Source organism: Danio rerio, chromosome 7 (assembly GCF_049306965.1).
Source record: "Danio rerio strain Tuebingen ecotype United States chromosome 7, GRCz12tu, whole genome shotgun sequence".
In the NCBI taxonomy this organism is placed as follows: domain Eukaryota; kingdom Metazoa; phylum Chordata; class Actinopteri; order Cypriniformes; family Danionidae; genus Danio; species Danio rerio.
This window is the reverse complement of record NC_133182.1, coordinates 67,028,845-67,043,594: the sequence shown is the minus strand read 5'-3', so window position 1 is coordinate 67,043,594 and position 14,750 is coordinate 67,028,845. Positions and strand designations below refer to the sequence as shown.

Below are 14,750 nucleotides of genomic sequence, written 5' to 3'. Positions count from 1 at the left end.
CCTTACCATATAACATTAATGAGCAATACATCTAAATATGTGTTATTCTTGAATGTTAATGTTAACATCTCTAGACAAATTATAACTAGATCAGTGCAGTTAACTTAATTAAACACTTGTGGTGGACAAACAAACAAATAAACACATGTAATATGCACATGTCATATCTATAAATATTGAAAATAACAACCAATTAGCAAATTTAATCAGGGCTTATTATAAATACTTACATTTATACTGTAATAAGAACTGTAGTAACAATACAATGCTTTAATAAAATGTGTGAGACATTGAACATTTGCTGTGGGAATTATTTGTTTTGCAGCTCACTTCTGTTCTCTTTTTCAGTGCATGAGAATTTGGTTAAGCCAGTGACAGGGTCACTAAACAATAACCACAAATGACACAACAGATTGAGAAAGCAATCTTGATCGCTCGCTCTCTTTCTCTGTCTGCTTTTCTCACTTGTTCTTTCCATTCTCAGCACAACTATAAATGGTAACATTTTAACAATGTTGCTTTTGAGCAGAAATACGCTATCATAGCGATTCAAAGCTCTCCTCTTTACCATTTGCAAATGCTTTCTGTCATATTCCTATTATCATGTTCACCTATGTGGTTTCTAATCTAGAACGTGGCCGCCGGGGTCAAAAGCAGGCAGTCAGGAGGTCTGTCTGGACAGAGCATCTATATTCAGTGAAATCCAAATAATTTAATATGCTTGTCATGTCGGTTTAATGTTTTTGGATATTTATGAAACATACCTTTCAGGAAATGCTGCCTTCTGGAGGTCTTATTAGCATCTGGAATGTATATTTAATTCGTTCTTTCTTTCTTTCTTTCTTTCTTTCTTTCTTTCTTTCTTTCTTTCTTTCTTTCTTTCTTTCTTTCTTTCTTTCTTTCTTTCTTTCTTTCTTTCTTTCAATTTTATTATTTTTATTTTTTTTATGTAATGCACCTAGAAAAGCTGGAGTGAAAGGTTCAAGTTTAGATTTTTATTTATTTATTTATTTTCATTCTCTTTGAAATAAGCTTTGCTTTGTCAGACTGTGTGTATTCAAGATCTCAATATTTGTACATTCAAATCAAGTTAATTTATAGTTTGTTTGTTAGTTTGTTTTTAGTTCATTTACTGTAGGGATTTCAGTAGGACATTCAGTGTCATCATATTTATGCATTTGGAAAAGGTTTCCATTGCACTGTATAGGCATCATTTGAAGGTTTATTTGTTCAGTTATTGCAATCTGCATGAACTGAAGCCAGGAATTGACATTGCTTGCCATGCTCTAGTAAAAGAAGGACATTTCCAAGTGTCTTGTTCAAGCTACTTATTTAAAATGAGCTGAAGCAACACAATTCTTGAGATTTCATTGGGACAACTTATTTTTAATTTCAATTTACATTTTTTTTTAAGTGTTAAGCTAACTTTATCAACTTCAACTAACTTTAACTTTAACTAATCAACTTGTGTTGGAATAACATCAATTAATTGTGTGGAACCCTGCATTTTTACAGTGTAGTAGTTTCATAGTAATGAATTTATCTGCATTTATATTATTTTTGAGTTCATGACATGGATTAACAATATCTGTAACACTTTCCAATTAGGTTTAAAATAACTGTTTAATGAGTTATCTAACAGTGTACAATGTTTTTGAAATGGGCTTAACATAATTATGGCAACCCAATATAAATATATATTTTTAAATTCCCAATAAGATGCTAGCTGTTATAGATCAGCACAGACAACGGGCATGATAAATAGTGATTTGCTTTATTTACAATATAAGAAAAAAAAAAAATCACCTAAATTTAAAATGCAAAATAAACAAACAAATCAACTGAAACAAACCTGAAAGTGAGAAGGAAAATAGCAGTGACAAATCAAATACAATAAACAAATTAAACATCCACTAACTAAACCCTCTCGACCTCTAAATGACTAAAGATAAATCTGAAAAAAATAAAATTGATAAAAAATTAAAAAGTAAATAAATAATAATAATATTAATAATAATAATAATAATAATAATAATAATAATAATAACAATAATAATAATAATAAAAATTTAAACATATTCGGCGTCACACGCCTCTCACTGAACTACACTAGCTAGCAAAAGCTTGCAAAGGGTAGAACCAGCTTATGAGCTAAAGGATTAACAGAGAATCAAATGTTTGTAAAATGTAAATCACTTCACTTTCACTTCCATTTTGGTAGATTTAAGCAGATTTAGCGTTGGTGGTCTGAATAGGTCTACAACTCAATAATAATAATAATAATAATAAAAAAAAAAAATAAAATAATAATAATAATAATAATAATAATAATAATAAATAAAAACAACTAAAGGGAACCAGAGAACAGAACAGGCACAAAATGTCACACAAAAAGACAAAGCAGTGACAAGAGACAATTATTATTATTATTATTATTATTATTATTATTATTATTATTATTATTATTATTATTATAAAATTCTTCATTATTTATCGATCTCAATGTTATCGGAATACAAAGGCACAAAATATTCAATCATTACAGCTCTCGGCTCCACTGTCATGTCACTGATCTGCTCATTTCAACCCTGCTATATTAACGTTCAGGTCAAGTGACCCAGATGACACCGTTACAGCCTGATTCTTGCTTGTTCCTCATTAGACCCAGTCCGTCTTATGGAGAATGTCATCTTAAATACTTAAGGTCCCACCTCCATCATCTTCTTGAGGTGAATAACTTGTATCAGGGTGACATAAATGAAGAAAATGGAGCGAAATGGAAAATGGATTATGGGAACAAATCTCCCAGTAAATTGAACATGACACTCCTTTGATTGTAATCTCCATGAAGAGTTTTTTTTTTCTTCTTCTTCTTTCTGAGGCCAATAAAATATACCCAATTTTTAGGTATGTAATGTTTCCAAGCAGATTTCCAAAACATTTCTTCAGTGACCTGTGTAAACTCTTTAAACTGCTGCATTTGACTAGAATAGATTTTACAGTCCAGTCCAATTAAGAGTTCAAATTTGTTGTTTATTTTACTATAAGATTATATTGAGTATATTGCAAAATAAATATTAACATATTGTGTAGTCATCATGACATAGAGTTAAACCTCTCCATTAAACATCTTTGAAATAAAAACTATTATTATTATTATTATTATTATTATTATTATTATTAATATCATTATTATGTAATGATATTTATTCATTCATTCATTTTTATTTATATATATATATATATAAACATACAAATGTAGGTGTGCTAGTTTTAGTTTTTAAACTATTTTGTTAGATAAGCAGCAGATTTGGCTTCAATACTGACTAGTCTAATGTAAATGCACAACTATATTATTGTATAGCATCACATTATAAATATGAATTTAAAAGAGAGATTTGTGAGGGGTGTACTGAGTATATATGCTAAGCACTGTATATTTTTTCTCAGCAGATGCCCTTCCAGGCACAGCCCAGTACTGGGAAACACCCAGGGATGTGCAAAATAAATTGGGATATATTTTAAAATAAAATACCAAATAGCTCCATTTTAAGTGAATCAGCAGCCACAAATGCATTAACATAAAACACTGTATTTTTGTATTTTGAAACTACTGCAAAATACTTTTACTAGGAAACATGACATTTCTTCACAAACCTTCTATCAATGGGAATATTGGATAAATCCCTTTACTTATTAACTGAATTAGTAAAATAAACAATGATTAGTAACAACAGCTTTTCGCTGTGCAAGTCAGCTTCTCTGCATCTAATTCACATCTACTGTAAGGGGGTACTTTAAAATGTAACTTTTTTATTTTATTTATTTTCGTTTTTTATTTTTGTATAGATTGTTGTGGAAGACTGTAGAAAACAAATTTTATAATATGTTCTCTAATCATTGTAAAAAAAATAAATAAATAAATAAAAAAATATATTAATATTGCAGATAATGAGTTGGAATAGTAGGGTGACAGGCACAGACAACAGGCCAGCCAGAATGTGTAAAAAAGTTGTTATCATATGGACAAGTCCAAATTGAGGACTTGTTCCAAAAGAGCCGACCCGGCAACCAAACGGGACTAGTATTAAATCTCTCTATATATCTCTGTCTATTGTGAAAATTGTCACCATCTTTTAACAGTCTTATATTTTAAAAAAGTGACATATGAACAGTAATTTAAAATGTTTGTCCACATAATTTGTTAAAAAAATCTTTTTTTTTTTTTATTTATTTATTTATTTCTTCAATACTCAATGTAAAAATCTTGATTTCTGAAAAATACTAAATTCTCAAGTTTTAGTCATTTCCATAAATATTTTTTTTATTTTACTTTTTTTTTTTTTTTTTTTTTTTTTTTTTTTTTTTGCAAGTGCACTCTTCAATACACAATATAAAACACAAAGTCTCAAAAAAAAAAAAAAAAAAAAGAATTCTGTCACTTTTTGATTGGGGTATTTTTAGTATTGTTATCTCAGACTGATTAACTATGTCAAAGTTTGTAATTAACTATTAATAGCACCATGCAGGTTTTCATGCAGGGCCTGTGTTTGCTTTACTATTATATTTGAGAACTTGAGCATTACATATTATATTCTAAAACATATCACTTACAAAAGCTAGCACACATTTTAATATCATATAAATATATATTTATTATCAAAAACATTTATTTTAAAATAAATTGTAATAATTATAATTTATTAGAAATGAAAAAAGTCATAATTTAATAATAATATTAATTATGATTATAATTATTATTATTATTATTATTATTATTATTATTATTAGGATATTGTTTATTTATTTCTACCTCAATAGTCTACTTTTACAATTTGACACATGTAAATCACTACAGAAAGTTCTAACTAGCAGGCCCATGTCATATACAGTATAGATACTTAATAAATAACCCACTCTAAATTAAAAGAAATAACGGATGTTTTTTTTGTTTTCACAAGCTTTGGAGATGTAACATAAATTCTGCTTTTAAATAATAGGTCACCTATAGCTTTCGCCATGAGGGTGTGTTCTAAATGACATCAATGTTTTCAAAGTGCACTGTGACGGGAGCACAACTGTCAACATAAAGATCGCTAAAACTGAACTGTAAAAATAGTTAGAAAGCAAATTACACCTATGAGAGATGACCTGAATGTTTTTTTGTTTTTTTTTAATCATTCCAACTTTGAATGTTAAAATGTTCTAAATGAATAGGGCATAGAGGGAATAAGTGGGAATAGCACACAGCTAGGATCAGTAGTTGCGAGTGCTCAAGTTTGCGACACAGTTTGCGAATGTTTGTTGGAGTGACGGATTTGGGAAACAGCAAATCAACAAACTATGTTTGTAACAGCGAAACTTGCAATCTTAATTTTCTAACAATGGTTTTGGGAAACCCACCCCTGATCAGCTTCTGTCGTGTGAAACAGTCAATGAAGTTATGTAGGTTTCTCCACTGTAGGACTTTATGTTGTTTGTCTTATTTTGACTTGCTCTCAAATTTACCTCAGCTATTGGTCTGGTATTTTCTTTGTATGTGATGTATAATTTCCATCCATACTGTAAGCATTGATCAACTTCTTAAATATTAATCTATGTTCTTGTCTTATCTTAAGCCTTGCCAAATAACTGGAAAAAACCACTATTTAAGGGCACATTTTTTATGATGTCAACGTGTACCCAATTAAACCCTATTAAACACAAATTACGAAATAGTATTTTGTATTTGAAATCCATATTTCAAATACATGTATCATAAATACTGCCCATGCAATGGAAACACCCATCACTTTTGCATTCACACTCACGCACTACAGCCAATTTAGCTTATTCAATTCACCTATAGCAGATGTGTTTGGGCTGTGGGAGAAACTGAAGAACTTGGAGGAAACCTACGCCAACACGGCAGAACATGCAAACTCAACAGAGAAATGCCAACTGACCCAGCCGGGACACAAACCAGTGACCTTCTGGCTGTGAGCCAACAGTGCTAACCACTGAGCCACCATGCTGCCTTATTATTATTATTATTATTATTATTATTATTATTATATGCTTTAATATTTTCACTAATAAGTGCGGCATTGGTTGTGTTTGTGTGCGTTTTTGTGTGTGCCCTTGTGCCTGTGTTCAAACTAACTCTTTCTGTATAGTGAAAGAGATGCTTTGTTGAAACAAACATAAGCTCCATATGCTGGTCCATCATGACTGATGTGTCATTAGTAGAAAGTGATTAAATAAAACACAAGTTAAATTCTGATGTGATTGTTTAAATCTGTAAATTCGCAGCACTATCATCCATTAGTATTCAGTCCATCAACACCATGAGCAATGTTTCCCAACGCAAGCATTCAAACACGAAGCAAACAACATCTGGAACTGTAGTTCTGTTGATTGTCAAGAAAAAGAGAACAGGGCTCAGATATCTGTACCTCAAATGCATCTTCAATGAACACATTCTAATGAATAGACTTTGTTTTACATTAAGGGATTATGCATCTGTGAGCACTTTGTACTTTTCTCTGATAGATTTAAAAGGGTATAACTTTATTGAAGTTGCCCTTCAAAAACAACTTTTTTTTTTTCAAAATATAAAGGAACCATTTTCAAAGTAAAGTACAACAAATAGTAAACTCATTCTCTCAAAAACACACACACACACACACACACACACACACACACACACACACACACACACACACACACACACACACACACACACACACACACACACACACACACACGCACACATTTTGGATAAAAGTCTGTCTCTTCAGCATGTTTCATGGTCTTAATCTCTTATTTTGCACTAAGACTTAATTTTAAGTATAAAGTGATCAGCTACACTTTAATTTGCCTTGAAGATGAACTACGTGTAGCTGGCTTTCCCCTAGACATTTTAATGTTGCTTTTAAAGATGTTCAATATGAGTTTAAGGTTATAGCTGAGGTTTGGGTCAGGATTAAGTGCATTTAACTATGTTCGTGTATTCCAGCATCCCTCACGAGCTCGCTCTGTAAACTGATAATTCTGTATTCATTTTTTGGTACTGATGTTAGTGTAGTGCATTTTCATAAGTAGGGATAAAAGGCGCATGCATGGGGTCTTTTCATTAAATCATGATCTTGTAACAGTCTCAACCTTAAGATGCACTCTAGAGGGTAATTTGATGCAAATGTACTGGATCTGATCTAATTGAGGACACTTATCCTAGTCCTCAGAAAAAAATTAAATAAAATAAAAATGCATGCCAACAACCATGCCTACAACCAAAAACTGTTATTACTTTTTTACATATTATTTTTAATTTCACAAATAGATTTTTTGAAGGGCAAATTGGTAAATAAAGGATATAATATAAAAATATAATAAAATAATTAAAAAAAAATAAATAAATAAAAATGCATTAATTAATTAATTAATAAAAATGTATAAATATATATATATATATATATATGATTCAGCCAATCTCCTGGGGGTGTATCTAACAATATATAATGTAATGAATTAATTTAAATAATTAGTTACTGTTAATTGCTGTTGTTGTTTATAAAGTTATAAGGATGAAATGAGTATGAAGTAAGTTTATACAGTATAAGTTTTAATTAAGTACAATGAAGACATTCAATTTCAGAACAGTCATGTCACACTGAGGGCTCTATTTTGACGGTCCATGTGCAGTTCGCAAAACGCAGGGCGCAAACGCTTTCAGGGCGTGTCAGAACGCATTTTTGCTAATTTAAGGACAGGAAAATCCACTCTGCACCGTGGCGCATGGTCTAAAAGGGTTGAGTTTATTTTCTTAATGAGTTATAGGTGTGTTTTGAGAATAAACCAACCAGAGTCTCATCTCCCATTACCTTTAAGAGCCAGCTGCGTCGTGCCATAAGTGCACATGATGTAAAGTAAGTTCACTTTCGCTTTTGCTCTCATGGATAGGGAAATCTTCTTGCACAGACATCAATTAGCCTATAAATAATTTATTTTGTTTATTAAGCGCAAATATTTGTTTCAAAACTCTTTCTAAATTCAGTTCTAATTTCCAGCAAACGAATAAATGGACAATCATAACAAAGTGTGGTCAAAATACTGAGTTATTTCCAAATACACCTGCCATGCTCCATGTGGTCTAAAACCTGACAGGTGGACAAATCTATAAATATATAAATATGGATATAATAAATAATACTGCTAATAATAATAACATTATACAATAGCAAATTAAATGAATTGAAAAAAGCCTCCCGAGATGAAGAAAGTATGACGGCAGTGGTTTTTAAATTCATGTAGGCTACAAATTAATATATTTTGTAATATTTTAATCATTTATATTTATATCCTATATATATCCTTATTATATATATATATATATATATATATATATATATATATATATATATATATATATATATATATATATATATATATATATATATATATATATATCCTTAATATATTATATCTTTTTCATATGTAAATATATTTGCATATTGCTCTACATATTGTGTGTAGTGTGTAAGCCAGGCGCACTTTGCGCCAGACAATAGACCGACTTTGTTCTGGTCTAAAGAACAGACTATTTACAGTTTCTCAAAATAGCAATGCGCCAAAACACGCCTGCTTTTTTAGACCAGAACGCCTATGGGCGCACATTTGCACCGAGGTGAAAGTAGCAAAAGACTATTGCGCCGCGCCTTGCGCCACATTGCGCCGGGTGTATGATAGGGCCCAGAATATCTGAACTGTCTCACAGTGAAAAATGCGTAGTATATATTTTGTTTTTAACTACATAACCCTTTAATTGGGTAGAAAATGTACATATTTGCTCACCTAAGTTTAAAGGGAATTAGCAATTTCTCCTCAACTTTCTTTTTTAACTTTCTGTATGAAACGTTAAACAGACACAGATGCACGGGTGTCAAACCTCCATTCGTTTTTTCATTTCTTGGACCCAAATAATCCAAAAACGGCTAAAAATGAGCGCTTTTAACTTCTCCCTTAACCTACCGCTGACCTGCAGGTACACACACAACAAGTGAATGCTGCTCTCTCATTGGCTGTAGGTGATCGCTGATGTTATTTTCAGTCAAAACTCATTTTACATGGCATGATTTGAATCGCAGACAGCTCCAAATATTCAGCACGCCAAATATTTCACGGGCATCGGCGACTCATCTGCGATTCTCTCAGATCGCATCTTTGATAGTTCATAATGTGTAATTGTCACTTGCGTGCACGAGCACCCATTTGCCTGTGATTTCAGGCATTTGTTGGCGACTTCTTAAAACGTGATGGCGAGTCAAAATCGGGGCTAAAATCATGCAGTCTGAGCTCGACATAAGGTGATGCACAAATGTTTATTTTTTTAAGGGAAGGGGTAAAAAAATAGAATTGGGATTGGGCCTTATATAAAAAAAATGATTTTCTAACACGGCGTGTCAAAATAAGCTTTTTTGATGGCCACAGAATCTCCCATAATTGCAAAATATATCCATCAAAATCACTAGACTAAAACACATATATTCCCACATACACACTGCACAGTTCTGTGATTGGATCAATCCTTTTTTTTTATTATTATTTTTTCGGGGTTTTCACCTTTATTTTGACAGGACAGTAGAGAGACTTGACAGGAAAGCATGGGGAGCAGGGAGAGGGAAAGGATCGGCATAGGACCGCGGGGCGGAATCGATCCCGGGTCGCCGCGAGCACCGGAGTGCATATGTCGACGCACTAACCACTACACCACTGGCGCCGGATTGGATCAATCCTACTCTAACACTACACCAGGGTGCAGTTTAGTACATGACTACATGCATTTATATCATATTGTGACATAAATGATACACCATAATTGATCTTGCAAGCACCAGTTTACCTTTAATTCTGTGTATATGCTGGAAATAATTTATCTATTTTTTAAAAGTCTGTGCAAATCATCATGGCTAAAATCATGAAGTTTGTACTCTGTGTCCTTCAAGCAGGGTTGTAACTAAACAATCTCTGTTAAACAGCGCTCATCCAGAGGCCAAGTCTGACACCCTTGTAAAATAAACCTGCTTTGAGTAACTGTATCTCGGGGACTGTATTTACTTTTTGAAAAATGTGCACACACTTCTCTCTATCTGAGAGTTTTCTTATAAAGGACAGCTCAAAAAAATCATTGATCATCTGAATGACATAAAGATGCCTGTGAGGCCGATTTCATTCTGGAGGCATCTGTGCCACCTCTTTACACCACACACACACACACACACACACACGCACACATACCTCATTGAAAATGGACACTGCAAAGTGTCTCAGATGACTACCATTAACATGCCAAAAGACAGATGTTAATGGCTGGTTTGGTACTGCTGACGTTTTGTAGCATGTTATTACCTCGGTCCAGATGTCAGTGGGGGAGAGAGACTCCCATTGCTCATCTCTCTCTCTCTGTCTCTCTCTCTCTCTCTCTCTTTCTCTCTGTCTGTTTGTTCTCTAGCCTTTTGTTTGGTCTGATGTTCATTCTCTATAATGGCATTTAGAAACCCATGGGCCCATATCTGGATTCCCCCACAGAGTCCAGTAAGATGTTATCCACTGGTTTAGGACATTCCTTTTACCCTGGCCATGTACATTTGTGTCTCTGAATGTGTTGTACTCATGTGTGGAATTTGTGATAGTCTGCATTTCTCATTTTGTGCAGGCTACATTCAGTCTGGAAAAGTTTATTAGGTCATCAGTGTTACTAAGAAAAGCACACTGAGCTTGAATACCTGTAGACATATGACTTTTGTACAAGCATTTGAGTTTCAATGGTTTTGTCTTATTATAGTGTGTATGTCCTACCACTAAACTTTTATTCTGCAGTGATGCAATAAAACAAATTTAAATAAACTCAAAAAATAATCTTACTGCTTGTTTAAACAAGATATGCAAATGAGCTGACATACAGTATATAGATAGATAGATAGATAGATAGATAGATAGATAGATAGATAGATAGATAGATAGATAGATAGATAGATAGATAGATAGATAGATAGATAGATAGATAGATAGATGGATGCGCCCTGCGATCCGTAGTTCAGAATATGCATTAATAATATTGGTTTGTTAATAACAACAACTGCAGCAAAGCAGTTCCGCATTTGTATGCTTCTGATTACCTTTCACGCTCATTGCATGTGCAAAGACCCGTCCAACAACTCTTAGTATGTTGTTGACATCACGTTTCCTCACTTATCGGTGTGAGTGTACTTTCTGTGGATTTCAGCATGACAAGTAAAGGAAATACATCGCAAATTCGCAGTTGAGGCCAAATCAAAGCACGTTGCCGTCAGTGTTTCATTCATTCATTTTCTTGTCGGCTTAGACCCTTTATTAATCCAGGGGCCCCACAGCGGAATGAACCGCCAACTTATCCAGCAAGTTTTTACGTAGTGTATGCCGTTCCAGCCGCAACCCATCTCTGGGAAACATCCACCCACATATTCACACACACACTCATACACTACGGACAATTTAGCCTACCCAATTTATCTGTACAGCATGTCTTTGGACTGTGGGGGAAACCGAAGCACCCGGAGGAAACCCACGTGAAGGCAGAGAGAACATGCAAACTCCACACAGAAACACTAATTGAGCCGAGGTTCGAACCAGCAACCTTCTTGCTGTGAGGCGACAGCACTACCTACTGCACCACTGCCTTGCCGCCGTCAGTGTTTCATCAGACACAAAAATATAACAAATGCTTTTGTTGTGTCTTGTTGTTGTGCCTTGTTGTTATCAGCCAGATCCGGTTCCGTTTGCAGATCCAGTAGCGTCCCAAATGGACGTGAACATACAGGTCTGTTACTTCAGTCCTGCCTCTGCTGTGTGTTCATCCACATCGTATCACTCCCGCTGTATACCGTTATCTGCTAAGAAAAGTTTTCTCATCAATGTACTGTTCCTGCTGAATTAAGAGAGAAAAGCCAAACTCTCTATCTTAAGTTTCTTAAGATAAACTCTGGGCTTAAGTTATGATGGAGTTGATAAGTGATACGGAGCTCTCTGGAATCATAATAAAATCATAAAGAAATCATAAATAGAAAATTGTTGTTGTCTTGGTAATGCCAGCATAAAGTAAACAGAAGTAATCAATACTTTAAAAATGCTCAATTAATAAAAAAAGAGGAAATTAAAGCTTTTTCTCTTTATTTTCTTAAGTATTTTATTTGAACATAACATTTTCAAAATGCCTTACTTTCATTTAATTCAAGCAAGAACATGCAAATCTACAGTCATATGTGTGAAACTGTTGCATTGTAAGGTGTTTGTTGACCAATAAATTAGTTAATTGTTTTTTTAATTGTTCTGTAGACATTTTTTTTCTAAGCATAGCACAAACCATACCATACTGAAACCGTGACCCCAAATCCATAATACATACCAAACAATGAGTAGATTTAACTGTTGCACACCTAATATATACATTAATATATAATCTATGAATCATATATACAAAATATATATATATATTTTTTTTTTAGCAGATATTTATTTGCAGATTTTAGCTACAGCATTCTTAAAACTTTTAGTTTTGAACAAAAGTTTAAAACAAAACTGGCCATGGTTTTAGTGTGTGTGTGTGTGTGTGTTTGTGTGTTTGTGTTTGTGTGTGTGTGTGTGTGTGTGTATGAATGCGAATGTAGGTTTTTTTTTCTAGTACTTGGTTGCAGCTGGAATGGCATCCGCTAAGTAAAACATTTTCTGGAATAGCTGGCAGTTCATTCCGCTGTGGCGACCCCTGATAAATAAAGGACTAAGTTGAAGGAAAATTTATGAATATATGAATAAATAATGCTTATTTAGCTTGTTTGGTGTTGATTTTATTGTTACGTCTACGCCTTGCAATCCACACTGAGCCCTGTCTCCAGTGCCCTTTCGACCATACATATATACTCACTACAATTTCAAATCTCATTTATGATGGCTGGGCATTTGGCGGGGCATTATCTGGTGACATGCACCCATGCTCTCATATCTTGTGTTTGCTGGTATGCCAGAGAAATTAGATTCTAGAAAGCTGGAGTCTCGCTCAAAAATGTTCTGCTATGCTGGACATGGTCACCCCCCATTTCCTCTATTGCTATGCTGACGAATTCTGCCCTCATATTACGCATCTGCTCAGCTAAAAGAGAGCAAAAAAAAAAAAAAGTGTTCAGACTGAAAGGCCTGTGATCGTTTATACATCACAATAGCTCATTAGTTTTGTTTACTAGTGAGGAATCATCCTCACTCTCTCCAGGATCCACTTGTACTGTATGCATTTGCCTGCCAGGTGTTTGAATGAACCTCTTACACTGGGGTGTTCTTCTTTTTTTTTTTTTTTTTTTTTACACATACTGTTTGTTATAAAGCACAGCTCTATGATGTGAGAGTATTGCACTGTCAAAATGTAGCCTAATGGGACTTAGGTAGGTGTGCAAAGAGCGAAGCCGCAGACATTGATAAGATCAGACAAAACTCACATGTAGGCGAAACTCTCCTCAGAACGTCGACGATCACCTGATGCGGGAGGCTGGATATTTTTAATTTAAAAGTGTGAACCTGATTCCTTCACACAGGCACTCGGCAGTAGTGTTCTGTAAAATCTCCCCATCCCTGTGTTGGATTGCATCAGTTTGTTGATAACAGCATGTGGAATAAGATTAGGCTCCTTATTAGTGACTACAGAGTGATGCCTCAACCTGCAGTTCCGACTTTGCCCGAGGCAATACAGCCTCTCTCGCTCTCTCTCTCTCTCTCTCTCTCTCTCTCTCTCTCTCTCTCTCTCTCACACACACACACACACACACACACACATACAGTATGCAAACACACTACTGTATGATTTAAGGAGCATTTGGATGCTCCACACAGATACTGGAATCCAGCCTGGAGCGAAAAATTTCAGGCTGTAAATACATCCATATTCTCCTGATGCCCTTGTGTTATGGAAAACAATATTTTCAAATGTAGTAGGTAAGTCTAGCAAGATTGTTGTTTATACAACCAAATTTTGTTTATCCTTTAAGGCAGGAGATGAAATCAATTCAGCCTTCCTTTGTTTCTCTAACGATTGAGCCGATACTGTGGACATACAATACTCATTAGAAGCTGCTGATTCAAAAACAGCTCCTCGAATTTATTATGAATGCAGGGAGAGAAGTTGCTTTTGATAGCCAACTGTAAATATTATTCATAACCTAAACTCTATATAGTTAAACAATAGGGCTGGGGAAATTTCAATGCTTAGCAGGCAAATTATTTACAGTTGAAGTTAGAATAATTAGCCCCCCTGAATTATTAGCCGCCCTGTTTATTTTTATCCCCAACTACTGTTTAACAGAGATAACATTTTTTTTCAACACAATTATAAACATAGGTTTTAATAACTCATCTCTAATAACTGATTTATTTTATATTTGCCATGATGACAGTACATAATATTTTACTAGACATTTTTCAAGACACTTCTTTACAGCTTGTGATATTTAAAGGCTTAACTAGGTTAATTAGCTGGGCAGGTTAGGGTAATTAGACAAGTTAATGTATTATGACATTTGTTCTGTAGACTATCAGAGGGGAAAAAAATAGCTTAAAGGGGCTAATAATTTTGTGCTTAAAACGTTTTTTTAAAAAAAAAAAAATTAAAAACTGCTTTTATCCTAAGCGAAATAGACTTTCTGCAGAAGGAAAAAAAAAAAAAAAAAAAAAAAAATTATATATATATATAT

At 33.7% G+C, this 14,750-nt stretch overlaps 1 long non-coding RNA gene across 1 annotated transcript in view; it reads right to left on the bottom strand.

The window, feature by feature from the left end:
• LOC141375450 (uncharacterized) overlaps positions 1-13,731 on the bottom strand; it is a 65,457-nt gene extending 51,726 nt beyond the window's left edge. Inside the window, exon 1 of the long non-coding RNA XR_012383509.1 lies at positions 13,503-13,731. This is a non-coding gene — a long non-coding RNA (uncharacterized lncRNA). The remainder of the gene's footprint in view (positions 1-13,502) is intronic.
• Between the last annotated feature and the right edge of the window lie 1,019 nt (positions 13,732-14,750).